We start from the raw sequence: 15437 nt of genomic DNA on the forward strand, positions 1-15437 counted from the left end.
AAAAATGATCAGATTTGTGGTTACCAGAGGGAGGTGTGTGGCGGGGGGGGGGGAGTGGAGGAAGGTGGTCAAAGGTGTAAATTCCCAGTTATAAGATGAGTAAGTACTAGGGATGCTATGCACAACGTGGTGACTACCGGTAACTGCTGTGTGATATCTGGAACTGTTAAGAGAGTACATCCTAAAAGTTCTCATCTGAGGAGAAATGTTTTTCTTTTTTTCCCCATTTTTTAAGTTCTGTATCTACGAGATGATGGATGTTAAGTAAATAAGTCAAAAGTCAATCAGAGAAGGATAAATACCATACGATTTCTCTTATATGTGGAATCTAAAAAAAAAGAAGTGAATAAACAAACGAAAAGCAGAATCTGACCTATAAATGCTGAGAACAAACTGATGGTTACCAGGGGGTAGGGGGTGGGGGATGGGTAAAATGGATGAAGGGGAGTGGGAGGTACAGGCTTCCAGGTATGGAATGAATAAGTCACGGAAATAAAAAGTACATCCCAGATATAAGACACATATTTTGAAAACCAGTTGTGCTCCTCTATGCTCGTCACAAATTAGCCTTTTAAAGTAATTAAAAGAAGGATACTACTTATAGTAACAACAGCAAAAAATAATCAGGAATAATATAACAAAAGATAAAGTCTTGTGTGTGGAGAAACATCGAACTTTATGAAGAGAGATTAAGGATATGATACCACATTCATAATGATATGATACCAATCAGTAACATAAATATATAATGTCAAAATTACTCTGTGAATTTAAGGCAATTAATAATTTCCCACAGAATTTATTAGAAAAGTCCACAGTCTTAAATTGTATTTGAAAGAGATAGTTGCCAAGAATAACTAAGAATATATTAAAAAAGATTAATGTGGAGAAACGTTTCCTGCCTGATTTAAGGCCCATAAGCTATCATTACTGGTACGGAGATAATTAAATATATTTATTTATGCAATAGAAAACAGAGCCCTGAAAAAGAACTTAATAAATGGGTAAGTATAAAATATGATAAAATTGGTATTGTTTTTTTGGGAGCCTGTGGTATAAATATCAATTATTAGTAGTATATTAAGAAAAAGTAAAATTGAACCTCTACACCAAGACAGAAATTAATTCTGGGAAATTTTAAAGATCTACCTAATGGGATAAAAAACAAATCCTTTAAAAATTAAGATTATATTGAAGTGTACTGGCTATTTGTTGAATTTTTCCGCACTCTATTCCAACCTGTCGTGTTTTTTCTATATATGGCAGAGAGCTGAAAGTCTGAAAACTACTTTTCCTAGATTTCATTACCAGCTAGTTTCCATTTTCTCTTTATCACCTTTCTTTCTTCCATGATTGTAGCTGGGCCTTGGTGGCCTTACAGCGGCAGGTGTCTCTGGCCTCTGTGTGGAGGAGGGAAGCCCCTGCCTCAGGGACTTCGGTCTCCTGAGCTTCTCCAGGACACAGGCAGGGATACAGGCTCCTGGCTTTGCACCTTTTGTTGGTAGAATCATCCTGGTGGCAGCAGCTTCAGGGTTAAAGGATCCAAGCTCTTGCGGACTCTGGGTTGTCTTCTTATCTGTTTGTACTTCCTCATCTTTCCAACATTTTGTAAACAATTCACTGCATTACCTTCACTCTGTTTGAAACACTTGAAGGATTTCTCTTTCCCCGACACACTATTAATGGATGAAAAGGAAATACACTTACAATCATAGATGTCCTTTAAAAAATGTGAAGTATGAATCATAGCATCATAACCATTACATTCATGGTAGCGATTATCTCTGGGATGAGGAAGAAGAAGGCGTCATCTCGAGGCAGGGCAATCTTCACAGGCTGTGGGTGGTTATTTTTGATTGCTTAACCTAAGTGGTACGTACATGTGTAACTTTTATATAATAACTTACATATATTAATGTCTGAAATCTTAAAAATGATATATATTACTGTTATATGTGATATATAAGAATATATAATGTAGACTTATTAAGGATACATCTTCAAGCCACAGAAGTCAATATTTTCTTGTTTAAGAAATAGGTGGAAAACAATTTGACTATGTCCCTTTCTGGCCTTGCTCCGTATAACGTCTTTTTACCAGGACAGTCGGAGAGATCATGTTAATATTTCAGATGAATGATGTCAGTCCTCTACTCAAAACTTTCCAATGACTCCCATCTCATTCATAGCTAAGCCAAATCCCTATGACGCCTTCTAAGACTCTCCATAGCTGGCTTCTCATTACTGTTCTGACAACTCTGTTCATCTCTTTGTTCTCTCAGCTCTGGCCACAAAGGTCTCTGGTTTCTTTCTCTTTCTTTCTTTCTTTCTTTCTTTCTTTCTTTCTTTCTTTCTTTCTTTCTTTCTTTCTTTCTTTCTTTCTTTCTTCTTTCAAGATTTTATTTATTTATTTGTCAGAGAGAGACAGAGGAGCAGCAGGCAGAGGGAGAAGCAAGTTCCTTGCCCAGCAAGGAGCCTGATGTGGGACTCAATCCCAGGACCCTGGGATCATGACCTGAGCTGAAGACAGACGCCCAACCAACTGAGCCATCCAGGTGTCCCATCTGACCTGTTTCTTGAACATATCAGGCAAGCCCTTACCCCAGCAGAAGGATATTCCTCCATCTAATATCTGCATGGCTAATTTGTTAGCTTTTCAAACCCATTTTTACTCAAAGCCCATCTTCTCTGAGAAGCTTTCCATGGATACTCTTCCCTCAGGCATTTCTAATCTCACTAAGCATCATTTTTTTTTCCCTTTTCGTAATTATTTTTTTAACATGCTATCTATTTCACTTACTTTCGTTATTAATTGCTTCTCCACTAGATCACAAGGGAAGAATTTTTTTCAGGGAACATGACTCGGCAAGAGTAGGCATTTAATAAGCGTTTGTTGAGTGAATAAATGAATGAATGAGTATCACATATTCCAAGGCAGTCAGGATATATTGCAGTTGAATTTTTGCTACATCCTTTGTCAATAGCCTTTAAAATTATGGAGTATTTAAAAGAAGATTGGAGGAGGACTCGAAAAACCATCTTTAGAAAAAAGGTCTATGAAACATGAAACTATTTCATTAAAGGTTGGAAATTGAATCCCAATTTCCTTTGTACTTAGCACTGATTTGAATGATTATTTTTATTTTTAAAACCATTTTCAACTGGTAGTGTTAGCTTTGTTGTGCATTCATAGTCTTAATTTCCATTAAACTAATTTTTTGGTGAGATTTTTATTCTTGTAGCTCAATAGCATATACAAAAATTAGGACAAAATCTACCTCTTGTAACTAGCATGACTGTTTTATAGCTATTGAAATAGATTTTCATGTAAATGAATATTTCTAGGATGCTTTATTTAAAAAATTCAGGAAAATTGCATTTCTGAGATAGTATTTTTAACTGAAGGTTTGATGGAAAAATTTACACATATTTCAAAAAAAATAACATCTCATCACCAAATGCTTCCAGTGAAGATCATTTGCAGCCAAGCAGCTTCCTGATGACAAAAATATTAAAATATCATTATGTCATCTATTAATAAAGTGCTACTTTTGCAATTTTTTGACACATTGAAGTAGGCTATCCGTGTGCATTATGCTGGTAATCACTCATGTGTTCAGTATTTATAATCTGAACATTCATCCTAAATGGGTTTCTTTACAGTCTCTTACTATTTATTTTTATTTAGCTTTTTCATAAGAAATATTATAAACTGAAACTACCATAACTGGAAAATGTTACAGCAATAAATACAAAGATGTTATCCTGTTTCTCTCAGCTGAATACACAGGCATTTTAACACTACCTTTCTGACCAGAGAGGAATTTTCCTCACACTTCTATCATGGAGGTATTTATTTAGTTGTTACTGGTGATGATAGAGGTAATGACTGTTGGTATTGCATATTTGGAATCCCCCACTAAAGTTTTATACTCTATGGAAGGCATGTTCTGGGTTATAAACAAATATTATTAAGGAAACTATGTACAGTAATTTTGCCTTTTTTTACCTTTCAATCATTATCACGGGTCATAGCTCTCCCTGGATGTGACAGAGACTGACAATCAAGAAGTCTAAGCAGAGTCAGAAATGTGGTAAGAGAAAGGGAGGAAAGGAGAGGTATGAGAAGCCACCCCCCCCCCATTAACCCTGCTGCTAAGAGGGGCTGGAGGAAAGCCTCAAACATTTGGAAGTACAGGTCCTGAAGAAAGGAGGTGCTGGGTGAACCTGAAGGAGGAGTAGGTCAAGGATGGGTGGCCACCTCTCTCTCTGTAGATTGGGACCCACCATCTCAGGGGCAGCAGCTTCTTAGACCAGAGACACTTTCGTCATTGTAGGCGATGTATAGAAAGAAGTCTTCATGGTGTCCCTGGTATAGTTGACCCATTGTGGCACTGGTGGGTGGAATGGCATTGTTGACAAAGAAAAACAAGACATCCTCAGCTCAGAGATGAATTTGCTTCCAGATCAAGAAGTAGACCTGACCAACCGTAGGGGGGCTTGGGTGGCTCATGAAACTCATGATTTCAGCTCAGGTTATGATCTCAGGGTCATGAGATTGAACCCCACATTTGGCTCTGTGTTCGGCAGGGAGCCTGCTGGAGATTCTCTCTCCCTCTGTCTCTGTGCCTCCCCGCCCCCGCTCGCATGAACTCTCTCTCTCTCATATAAATAAATAAAGCAAGCTTAGGAAAAAAACAAAAAGTGGAACTGACCAACTGTGAGATGAAAAGGCACCAGTTAGTTCTCTTTGTCCAGGTCTTCTATCCGAGCTTTGGGAGCCTTTTCTACTATTGCCAGAATCCAGTCCAGGTATTTCAGATCTTCTCACCCTCAGGGCAGCACTTCTTGAACAGATGCTCCTCTTTATACACAAACTTCATCCTCCCAGGACCTGGGCTGGACCAGCCTGAGCTGAGGGAACCGGGGGGATGGGGTGTGGGTGGGAGTGGAGGAGCCCAAGACAATATGTTTCTAAGTTCACTGCAAATTACTCCTCATAACGCCCCAAAGGAAAATTCTTCCATGTTAAAAAAAAAAAAATGTGTAGCAAGGTATGATTGAGAGACACCCTTTTGAGTACCATCCCAAAAGACAGAGTTATTGATGTAAAAGCTCTGTGTAGACACAAGCAGACAGAGCTAGTAAAATAACAATAATAACTCATTTTTTTCATTTATGAGACACTTAACAGTAAATTGCTTACTTTTAAAGTATCTTGAAAATATATATAAGGGAAAGTAGCTGAAAAAGTATCATCATTTCTACGATACTGGAAAAAAAATCCAACTGAATTTAAAATGCTTAGCGGACACTTATGTGTGAGTGCTACGGGAGAGGCTTACAAAGAGTAGAAAATATGATGTTCATTTTTCTGTTGTTTATAGTGTAGCCATCAATGAAATAAGGAATAAAAGTGAATCAGAAGAAAGAACATGCTGTTTCATTCATTCATTCATTCATTCATTCATTCATATTTATTGGTGTTGCTTATATGTAATTGTATCAATTTGGAAGTTTTATTGCTTTGATTTGATTTTGTTTTGTCTTAGTACTTCAGAGAAAAGTGTTTTGAGATTTCGTCTTCCTTCTTTTCTTTCTCCTTCCTTCCTTCCTTCCTTCCTTCCTTCCTTCCTTCCTTCCTTCCTTCCATCCTTGCTCTTTTAGTCCTTTCTCTTCTTTCTGGAAATGTCTTCTTGTTGATATCTTCCTTATACTAATATATTTTTTAACTAAAAGCAAAGAACAAGGAGACAAGAATATGAAATGGGAAAAAAGACAGTCTTGTCAACAAATGGAGTTGGGAAAAGGGACAGCCACATGCAAAGAATGAAACTGGACCAAAAATAAACTCAAAATGGATTAAAGACCTAAATCTGAGACTTGAACCATAAAATTCCTAGAAGAAAACATAAGCAGTAATTTCTTTGACATCATCCATGGGAATATTTTTCTAAGTATGTCTCCTCCAGCAAAGGAAACAAAAGCAAAAATAAACTATTGGGACTGCATCAAAATAAAAAGCTTTTGTCCAACAAAGGAAGACATCAACAAAACCATAAGGCAACCTACCAAAAAAGAGAAGATATTTGCAAATGATATATCCCATAAGAAGTGAATATCCAAAATACATAAAGAATTTATACAACTCAACACTCAAAAAATAGTCCAATTAAAAATGGGCAGAAAACATGCATAGACATTTTTCAAAGAAGACATACATATGGCCAACAGACACATGAAAAGATGCTCAACATCACTCATCATCAGGAAAACGCAAATTAAAACTACAAGAAATATCACTTTATACCTGTCAGAATGGCTAAAATCAAAAGCACAAGAAATAAGAAATTTTGGCAAGGATGTGGAGAAAAAGGAACCCTCTGGCACTATTAGTAGGAATGCAAATTGGTGCAGCCATTGTGGAAAACAGTATAGAGGTTCCTCAAAAAATTAAAATTAGTATTGCCATAAGATCCAGTATTCCATTACTAGGTATTTACCCAAAGACTATGAAAAATACTAATTTGAAAAGATACATGCCTCTCTATGTTTATTGCAACATTATTTACAATAGGCAATATATAGAAGCAACCCAAGCATCCATCCATAGATGAATGGATAAAGAAGATCTGGGATATATATAATGGAATATATAGATGTGCATATATGTAATGGAATATTGCTCAGCCATCAAAACGAAAGGAATCTTGCCATTTGCAACAACACAGATGGATCTAGAAGGTATAATGCTAAGTGAAATAAGTCAGTCTGAGAAAGACAAATACCATATGACATCACACCTATGTGAAATTTATGAAAACAAAGCAAACAAACAAACAAAGGGGGAAAAAAAGAGACAAACAAAAAAGCCAGTTTCTAAATACAGAAAACAAACCAGTGGTTGCCAGAGGGGAGGTGGAGGGGGGTGAGTGAAATAGATAGAGGATCAAGATTAAAAAAAAAAAAAGTAAGTAACATTAAAAACAATATCTTTGGCATTTTATTTTTATTTGGAAAATCATTTCCATTGCACTGCTCACTGTGATACTTTCTTAAACACGTAAAAAAATAATTTATATTTTTGTTTATTTTTATCCCTTCTCCATTTATAAGAAGTAATGCTTCTTGTCTATCTTAATGCGTGGCATACGTATGCATGTGTATTTGCATGCGTGTGTGTGTGTGTGTGTGTGTAGGTGTCTGTGGGTGTGCAATTGCTTTGGAAGCAGAGGTCACAGAACCAACTGGATTTTGGTTTCTTAAATTCAATATCTATTAAAATTCTCCAAAAAAATTTAATTCTCAATGATATCAATTAGATCATTGGACACTACATTTTAAGTCATTCTTACATGCTTAAAAACACTATTTATGATAATCATGAGATTTTGTAGTTCTTATACAAAACGAATAAAATAATTTTTATTATTTTTACTACCACAAATTAAAACCTGTCAACATGTATGGGTTTTTTTTTTTTTTTTGCATTTTCGCACCCAAGTCTACATACAATTTTATATTCTGAATTTTGTTTTAATATTTCAATAGGTTTTTTTTTAAGAGCAGTTTTAGTTTCACAGCAAAATTGAGCAGAAGGTATAGAGATTTCCTATATTTCCCCAATCCAACTCATAGCATAGCCTCTTCCATTATCAATATTCCTCAGAATTTTAAAATTTAAGTGGTGCCTGCATGGCTCAGTTGGTTAAGCATCTGACTCTTGATTTCATCTCAGGTCATGATCTCAGGGACATGAGATTGAACCCCAAAGCAGCCTCGGCACTGGGCATGGAGCCTGCTTAAGATTCTCTCTCTCCCTTTGGCCCTTCCCCTCTCTAAAAAAATGAAAATAAAAAATAAGTAAAATTTAATGTTCTATCATAAATATTCAAGTACCTTTCTGTTATATTTTAATTATTTTAATAGAGGTGTGCTCTTATACTAACTTTTGTGTCATAAACTATTAAATCAATCCCTTATTTTCACATAAGGATTCTGCTATCATAAATAACAGTAAATAAACATTTTGACATTTAATAACCTATTATTAAATTCCTTCCTAAGAATAAACTCTTACGAGTTTATGTAAGATTCAGTCTGTGGTGAGCATCTATTTGGCCCAACATGTATGCAATTTTCACAGAAGGATTCTATGACTATACACACATGTAGCATTTTTTATATAGCCATAAATTAATTTTAATTTTGGCTAATTCAGTAGATAATGTGGTCTTTTTAAGTGCATTTCAATTTTTGTATCTCTAATAACTCATTCAGAGAAACTATTTTCCAAATATTACCTTATTTAATTAAAAAAAAAACAACAAAACAAGCAGACCAACTTACACCTTCAGAGGTTTTAAAAGTTATTAAATTCTGTGTATATATAAATGAATCTGTTATACTCTTAAATAATACATATTATTTGTACAAGATGTGGGTTTAAATATCAGATAAAAGCCAATGTGGAAATTGGAGGGAAGATAAAAGAACCAAAAATGCAGTATACGGTTAGCCATGGTCTATTGAAGAGAGAAAGCAACTGTGATCTCAGTAAAAGATTCGTATTTACTAAGAGATTCAATGACGTTTCTAAAATATTCATAATTAATTCAATTTAGCATACCATTTCCTTGACTTTTCCTTCATATTTGCCTGCTCTCCCAAGAACCTCTGGGTCACTGTATGTTTATTCTATCGCTGTGAATGTCCTGCTTTACCCACGTGGCTTTTCATTGGATGACCCCGGAATTAACACAAAACTAGTGCCATCAAGATTAAGAACAAAGAATGGGATGCCTTATCTTGAACTATGTAAGAAATGCTTCAGACTGTCAATGACACAGAAAAAACAGCTGCAGGACAATCCAGTTTCTGAAAGCAATATTTATAAATTATGCAGTGATAATTATAGTGGTAATTGAAGGGGGAAAAAAAAGAGTATAGCACCAGTCATAAAAGTGACAAGGGTAACATCAGAAGAATGTAATTGATAATTCTTTATAATTTAAGGAAAGAAAACTATTGAATTTATTTATTCGCACATGTTATAAGCGGAAGGAGATTTTAAAGTATTTCAGGGAAAGTTGGTTTTCTGCTTAAAAGAATATTGATTCTAGAAGTTTGATTTTCCAGAATTTACATGATAAGAAATAACCAACTTACATTTAAATTGTCAAAGTATATGTTTTCTTGACTTTTAACAATAAAAAATACTGATTGATTTTAATTGCCAGGGTGCTACAAAAGTATCAAAAGAAAGCTAAAACAAATGGCTAGTTTTACAGACCTTCTGACAACAGGACTCAACACCAATTAGGACAAAGCCAAACTAAACATGATTCTCTTGAACCTGCTCCGAGGTTCATTAAATTATTTTGGTGGAGTCGGGGAAGGAGAGAATCATGAGGCCCAGGGATCTGGGGGGTTAATGTATTCTTTTTACTATCCCGGGCTTTATACTTAGCCTCATTATCCAAAGTGATTCAGTTAATGTCAAGAGTTATGAAGGAGCAAGAAAGAACATTCATGGATGGGCGGTTTAATATGGGGCTATGTGCCTATGTTATTTGTCAAACTCTTACATGGGTAAATAGAAAGCATATGCATGAATAATGTCTAATACTTGCTGTTATCGCTTTATTCTAAAATATAGGATATGTTTGTTTATTCTTATAATTATATGTTCAAGCTTGATAAATTATAACGTAACTCTGTTTTGGATGTTTAAAGAGACACCCAGGCTAACTGTTTCAAGTTTAGACCTAATTGGTGCGTCAAATTTTACCTTTTTCAGAGAGCCCTGTCACCCACCTTGGGCATTACACAATGACAGAGAGGCTAGTTTAAGACAAGACAAAGCACATCAAGGGAAGAGATAGGGAAGAGAAGCAGATGACCAAGGACCATTTCTTGGGGAACGCACGTAGTTAAGAGGCAGAAAGCATAAAGATAATGTAAGATATAAGAGTTAGGAGGCTCTATAGATAAGGGAAAGGAATAGGATTCCTTCTTCCAGTGAAGATAGGGTAAAAGGGCAGCAAAATAAGTGTATGATGGTCTTTAAGAATGGGAAGGCTTATCTAACAGAGAATGATGACAATACGCAGGAATACAAGGGCTTTTAGCATCAAGGCACTACTGACAGACCGATGAGGTCAGGGCCATAGAGTAAGTAAGAGTGGTGTGTCGCAAGGTGAAGATCAGAAAGATGCAAGGAAATAAGCAAGTACAGATGGCTGATCTACAGTCTCTATGGCTAAAGGCCACCAGGAACAAGATTGAATGCAAAAATTTGGAGAAAATTCAAGTGGGCGTAAATGAAGATGACCTGCTCAGTTTATTATTCTTGGTCCTCTGCCCTGTTATAAATACTCATTGCAAACCCATCTTTCCAGAAGATAAATTAATTACATGACTGTTTCATATTTGAACATATCGGGGAAAATAAAGATTATCTCTAAAAAGCTTTCCTAACATACTGAGAGAGTATGAAATAAAAATCAAAAGAAAGTCGGGGCGCCTGGGTGGCACAGCGGTTAAGCATCTGCCTTCGGCTCAGGGCGTGATCCCGGCGTTCTGGGATCGAGCCCCACATCAGGCTCCTCAGCTATGAGCCTGCTTCTTCCTCTCCCACTCCCCCTGCTTGTGTTCCCTCTCTCGCTGGCTGTCTCTATCTCTGTCAAATAAATAAATAAAATCTTAAAAAAAAAAAATCAAAAGAAAGTCAACATTTTTTTTCTATTCCTTTGATGGAGAGACGGGGAAAAAAACAGAAGGCTTTGACAAAGAAATGCTTTTACTGTTCCAAGGGGACTTGTTTAGGAAACTGAACACACTAGCATCTCGATGCTTGAGCTTTCCTTTCAAAGTGAAATTAAGCTGAGTAATAATCATCTCCTCCCCTCTGACTTCTTTAAATAAATACATTGGAACACAGAACCTTGCATTGTGGCATGAGGCTTACAGCTGCTTTTACCTTTAATGAGAGCAGTGCAAACCAAGGGGTAAGAATGATATGTTAATGAGAGGAGGAAGCCCTGGCAGTCCCAGGATGTAGAGAACTTTTATTCTAGAGAGTTTCCATCACTTGTTAACCTCCCTGCATTTCTGTAGCACATAAAAGAGCATATGGACTTCCAATTGTAAAGGCACTTTGACTTGGGTATTTATACCGCTTTGCCAGGAATTTACTTTTCCTTGCAGTGGAGTCAGGCCTCTGGGACTGCCTCCTCTGTCTCTCAGAATGCAAGGCCAAGACATTCTTTGATCAGCCTCTCACCCTCCGAAACCTACGCTCCCTGTACCCCCCTCATTCCTGATGCCTCCAGACTTGTTTACTCCCCTCCTTTCATTGAGAAATTTACCACCTAGACTTGAGTCTCCCTCTCCAACCCACTTCTGCTTGCTTTATTCCAACCACTCGAACTAGACAGCTAGCGAACAACTAATGTTCACTTATATTTACCCATGTAGTTAAATAAATAATAAAAAAAAATCACCGGTGTCTTTTGTGTCAAATCTACATTCTGAAACCATTCCCCCCGTTTCTGAAATGTGTCTTTTCACAAATTTCCTTTAGCAAAAAGTGTGTTGGTGATAGACATTTTTGGGTTTCAGATATCAAAACTTTAAATTTCGTTCCTGATTGGAATTTCGAAGTTTCGGTTGATGACTATTTTCTCTTAGAACGTTAAAACGATTATTTTACTGTTTCTCTGCTTTTGTTGATGCTGTCAGTGGGTCAGCTGTCAGCCTTATTGTTCTTTGTAGGTGATCTGTCTTCTCTCCATAAGTATTTTTAATTTATTTTCTTTTTCCTTGAGGTTCTTTCATTTCAACGTGAAATGTCTAAGTGTGGATTTCATTTTACTTGCATGTCCCATGCTTCCTGAATGTGAAGTTTGTGGTCTTCCTCTCAGTAAAACTCTCAGACGCTCCTTCTTTGAGTAGTGCCTCTTTTTGAATTTGTTTCCCTTCTTTCCTTGTGGAAGGTTAATGAAGTATGTATTAGAATGTTTCTATTTTCCATATAATTTTTAGCCTTTCTCTCACAGTCCCGTATCCTTTTCTGTAATCTGATGGCTTCTCTTATGTCTGACCTTGGGTTTCAATTTTTCAATTACAGTTCTCATTTAGAAGTATTCTTTTCATTATTGTCACAACCTGTTGATTTATGTCTTAAATGTTGCTCCAATTTTCATGCCTGTCTTCTCAAAAACATATCAAACATGCTTCTTTTGTGTTCTGTGACTGGCAACTCCCAGACCAGAAGTCCGCGTGGGTGCACGCCTCGCTCCGGGGTGGGTACCGGCTCTCACTTGTGACACCCACTCACTGCCCCGGGTGTGGGGGTGTTTGCTAATCTTCGTGTGTGAGCCCAGATCTTCCCACCATATCTGTGAAATTTCTTGGAGGCCTAGATTGAAGTTGTTTGTTCATTTGTTTTTGAAAAAGGAGTGCCTTTCCTCCTGAAAATGCCGGAGGAAGCTAACAACCCCAGGCAACTATAAATGAAGTGGTTTTCTTAGAATTTTTGGAATATACAGGTGAGGTGAATGTACACATCTCAAAACCACATGAGGGATGAATTTTCGGGGGGATATTTTTCCCTCTTCTAGCTAAAACTAATGCTTAAAATAATCACGGTGAATTTTACCTTCTTTCTTGATGGTGTATTTGTCCCCTTTTCACCTGTAAATGTAATCTTTATGACCCATAATCTTTATGACCTCAGTTTCATGCAACCAAATCCATCATCTTCCCCCCATCCTATGTATAGACCCCTCTACCACTCCCCTGAGCTAGAAAACTCGTCCATCCTTGACCTCTGTAACTCCCTCACTTTCCCACATCCAATGACCGCGATATGGTTTGCATCGTAGACACAGGGTTGAATCTCAGTTTACCAAATGCCAACAAGTCCACAACACAGGGCTAATTTGCTTCTGTATATATATTTCTTCTACAAATCATATTATGAGCAAAAGGTTTTGAAATGAATAGTGAAGTCCAATAAACCAGAAGTTTTCAACGTCTACCACAGATCTCAGTGGTTTGCTCATGATGAAATGCAGTATTGTACCCTCTGCCAAAGATATAATAGAAATATCTACTTATATGGTTCATTGAAGGCATAAGTGCCCCATCATTTCTGAAACTTTTATTATTGCTATGGTACACTTGTCATTAGGATAAAAGTTATGTTGCAATCATGCAACCGTGATGCTATTAATTTATTTCCTGTCCCTCATAGCGTTTGCCATCTCCAGCCGTAAAACCAGTTGGGAATCTATTCTGGCACAAAACATACATTTATGAAACTGGTGGTATTTTGTTTTTCGCTCATAAGCCATATATTTTCTATTCAGAGCATCTCCTGCATATCTCCATAGTTATATTTTAACCTGAAAAAGAAAATCTGAAATATTAAAAATAATTTCATTATTGTTCTTATACAATGAAGTAGTAACTGAACGTTTCCTTTACAATGAAAGTCACTACAATATCCCTGTTTTTTGGGTCAGGTTCAGATACACTGCAAAATAATTTGTCCATATTAGTAATGAGCATTTGGTTATTGTTAAGCCGTGGAGCCCACCAGCCTTACTGCTCTCAAGGTGGAGCGCCTCTGTCTCTGTTTTTTGAATCTTAAGTCATCCTAAGAGCACCTACCTCTAGGAACATGGGCTTTAGGATCACATTGCCTGGAACTACCACCCATTAATTTTGCCCAGTTATTATCCATCACTTGTAAAACGGACAGTACAAGAACTATAGAGTAGTCATAAATTTTAACTGAGTCCATAAATATAAGGTGCTTAGAAGTTGTCAAGCACTGAAAAAAAAATTTTCAATAAATGACCAGCAGCAGGAATAGCAATATCTTAATTCCCATGGACTCCAATAGAGCAAGGCACTTAACATTTCAGGTCTAAATAATTCGACAAGTTTCTAAGTGTATGATTTTCCTCAGCATCCTTTTAGTGTTCTCTAATATGCCTACTTGTGCAATATTGTCCTCTGGTGAACCCTGTACTATCATCTCTTGCCTCTCAGCTCACATCAATGTCACCCTTTTTTAGTTATCTGTTGCTGCGGAACAAATGACCACAAAATTTGTGGCCTAACTTTATTATCTCACAATTTCAATAGGTCAGAGATTCATCTGCAGCTTAGCTGGGTCCTCTGCCCCAGGATCTTTCACAAGATTGCAAACAAGGTGTTGCCCAAGACTGGAGTCTTATTTGAAAGCTTGCCTGGGGAAGGAGCCTCTTCTCGATGTCCAGCGACATAAAACATTTGTTGCAATCAGACATCTCATAGCCCACTCAAAAATGCATTCTCGTTTTAACATTTCTTCATGAAGTAATGGAGTCCCAAATATCTACTGTGTTCTTGTGTGAGCTGTTATGAAGTTATGATGTCAGCCTGGCGTGGAAGGCTTCTTCCCAGTTCTGGCCCCAGCTTCCACCCTCCAGGTTGTACCCATTTCCTGTAAGTTTGAGTCAATTTTCATCTCCATGGAAATTCTTTTCTCCATTCTCCAGACAATCATTATTATAACTTTGTCTCACATCTCCTTTTACTTTCGGAACTACACACTCTGCCAGGTTGATGTTCTCTGATTTGTTCATATTTGCTCATGGAGAAAAAGATATTAAACAAATAATACGTAACTTGAGTGTACCCAAAAAATAAGCCATGCCTTATTTGTATTTTCCACAACCCCTAACACAGCATTTAGAAATTTGATGCAAATAACAACAACAATAATAACTATTACTATTATTACATTAAACGATTTTCTAACTGATTTTCATCAGGGAGATCTTGTAATTTAGTGTTAGAAAAATAAGGCTATGTTCTGGAAGATGCTTGGAAAGCACTGATGGGGCTTTTTCTTTTTAATATCAAATTGTGTTTTCATTAATACACATTTAGAACAAGGGCCATTTTTATTCTTTTTCTGAAAGAAACACTGCCAATGATGAGTAATCATGGCAAGTACAAATTCGTGGGTTGAGTTTACAAATAACACCGGAAAAAATTTCTTCTAAAAATTTTTAAAGGAAGATTTATTTAGCACTGTGTAAGTATTACAAAGTGCTGTGATATAGTTCTAGCAAAGTTGTTTGGGTTTCTTAGTGACAGTAATGAGTGTGGTCAAGAACAGCCAACAAAATCTCTACACCATCTCTATTCCTCTACCTGGACAACGATTTTAAAAACATTCATATACACATATTATGTGTGTGTGTGTGTGTGTGTGTGTGCGTGTATTTATATATTTCATACTTACATATGTGTATGTTTCTGTATCGAAACACATTTTAACAGACTGCACAGCTTATTGAAAGCTTCAACTGACAGTCATACATATGCAAGATTTCTAATATGGGATGTTTGTTCACTTAGAAGTCCTCACTGGGATT

At 36.6% G+C, this 15437-nt stretch overlaps 1 pseudogene; it reads right to left on the reverse strand.

Annotated features, from left to right (window-relative positions):
- Positions 1-4291: 4291 nt before the first annotated feature.
- Positions 4292-4883, reverse strand: LOC103657633 (annotated as a pseudogene).
- Positions 4884-15437: the final 10554 nt, after the last annotated feature.

The sequence above is a fragment of the Ursus maritimus genome, unplaced genomic scaffold (assembly GCF_017311325.1).
Source record: "Ursus maritimus isolate PB19 unplaced genomic scaffold, ASM1731132v1 scaffold_10, whole genome shotgun sequence".
In the NCBI taxonomy this organism is placed as follows: domain Eukaryota; kingdom Metazoa; phylum Chordata; class Mammalia; order Carnivora; family Ursidae; genus Ursus; species Ursus maritimus.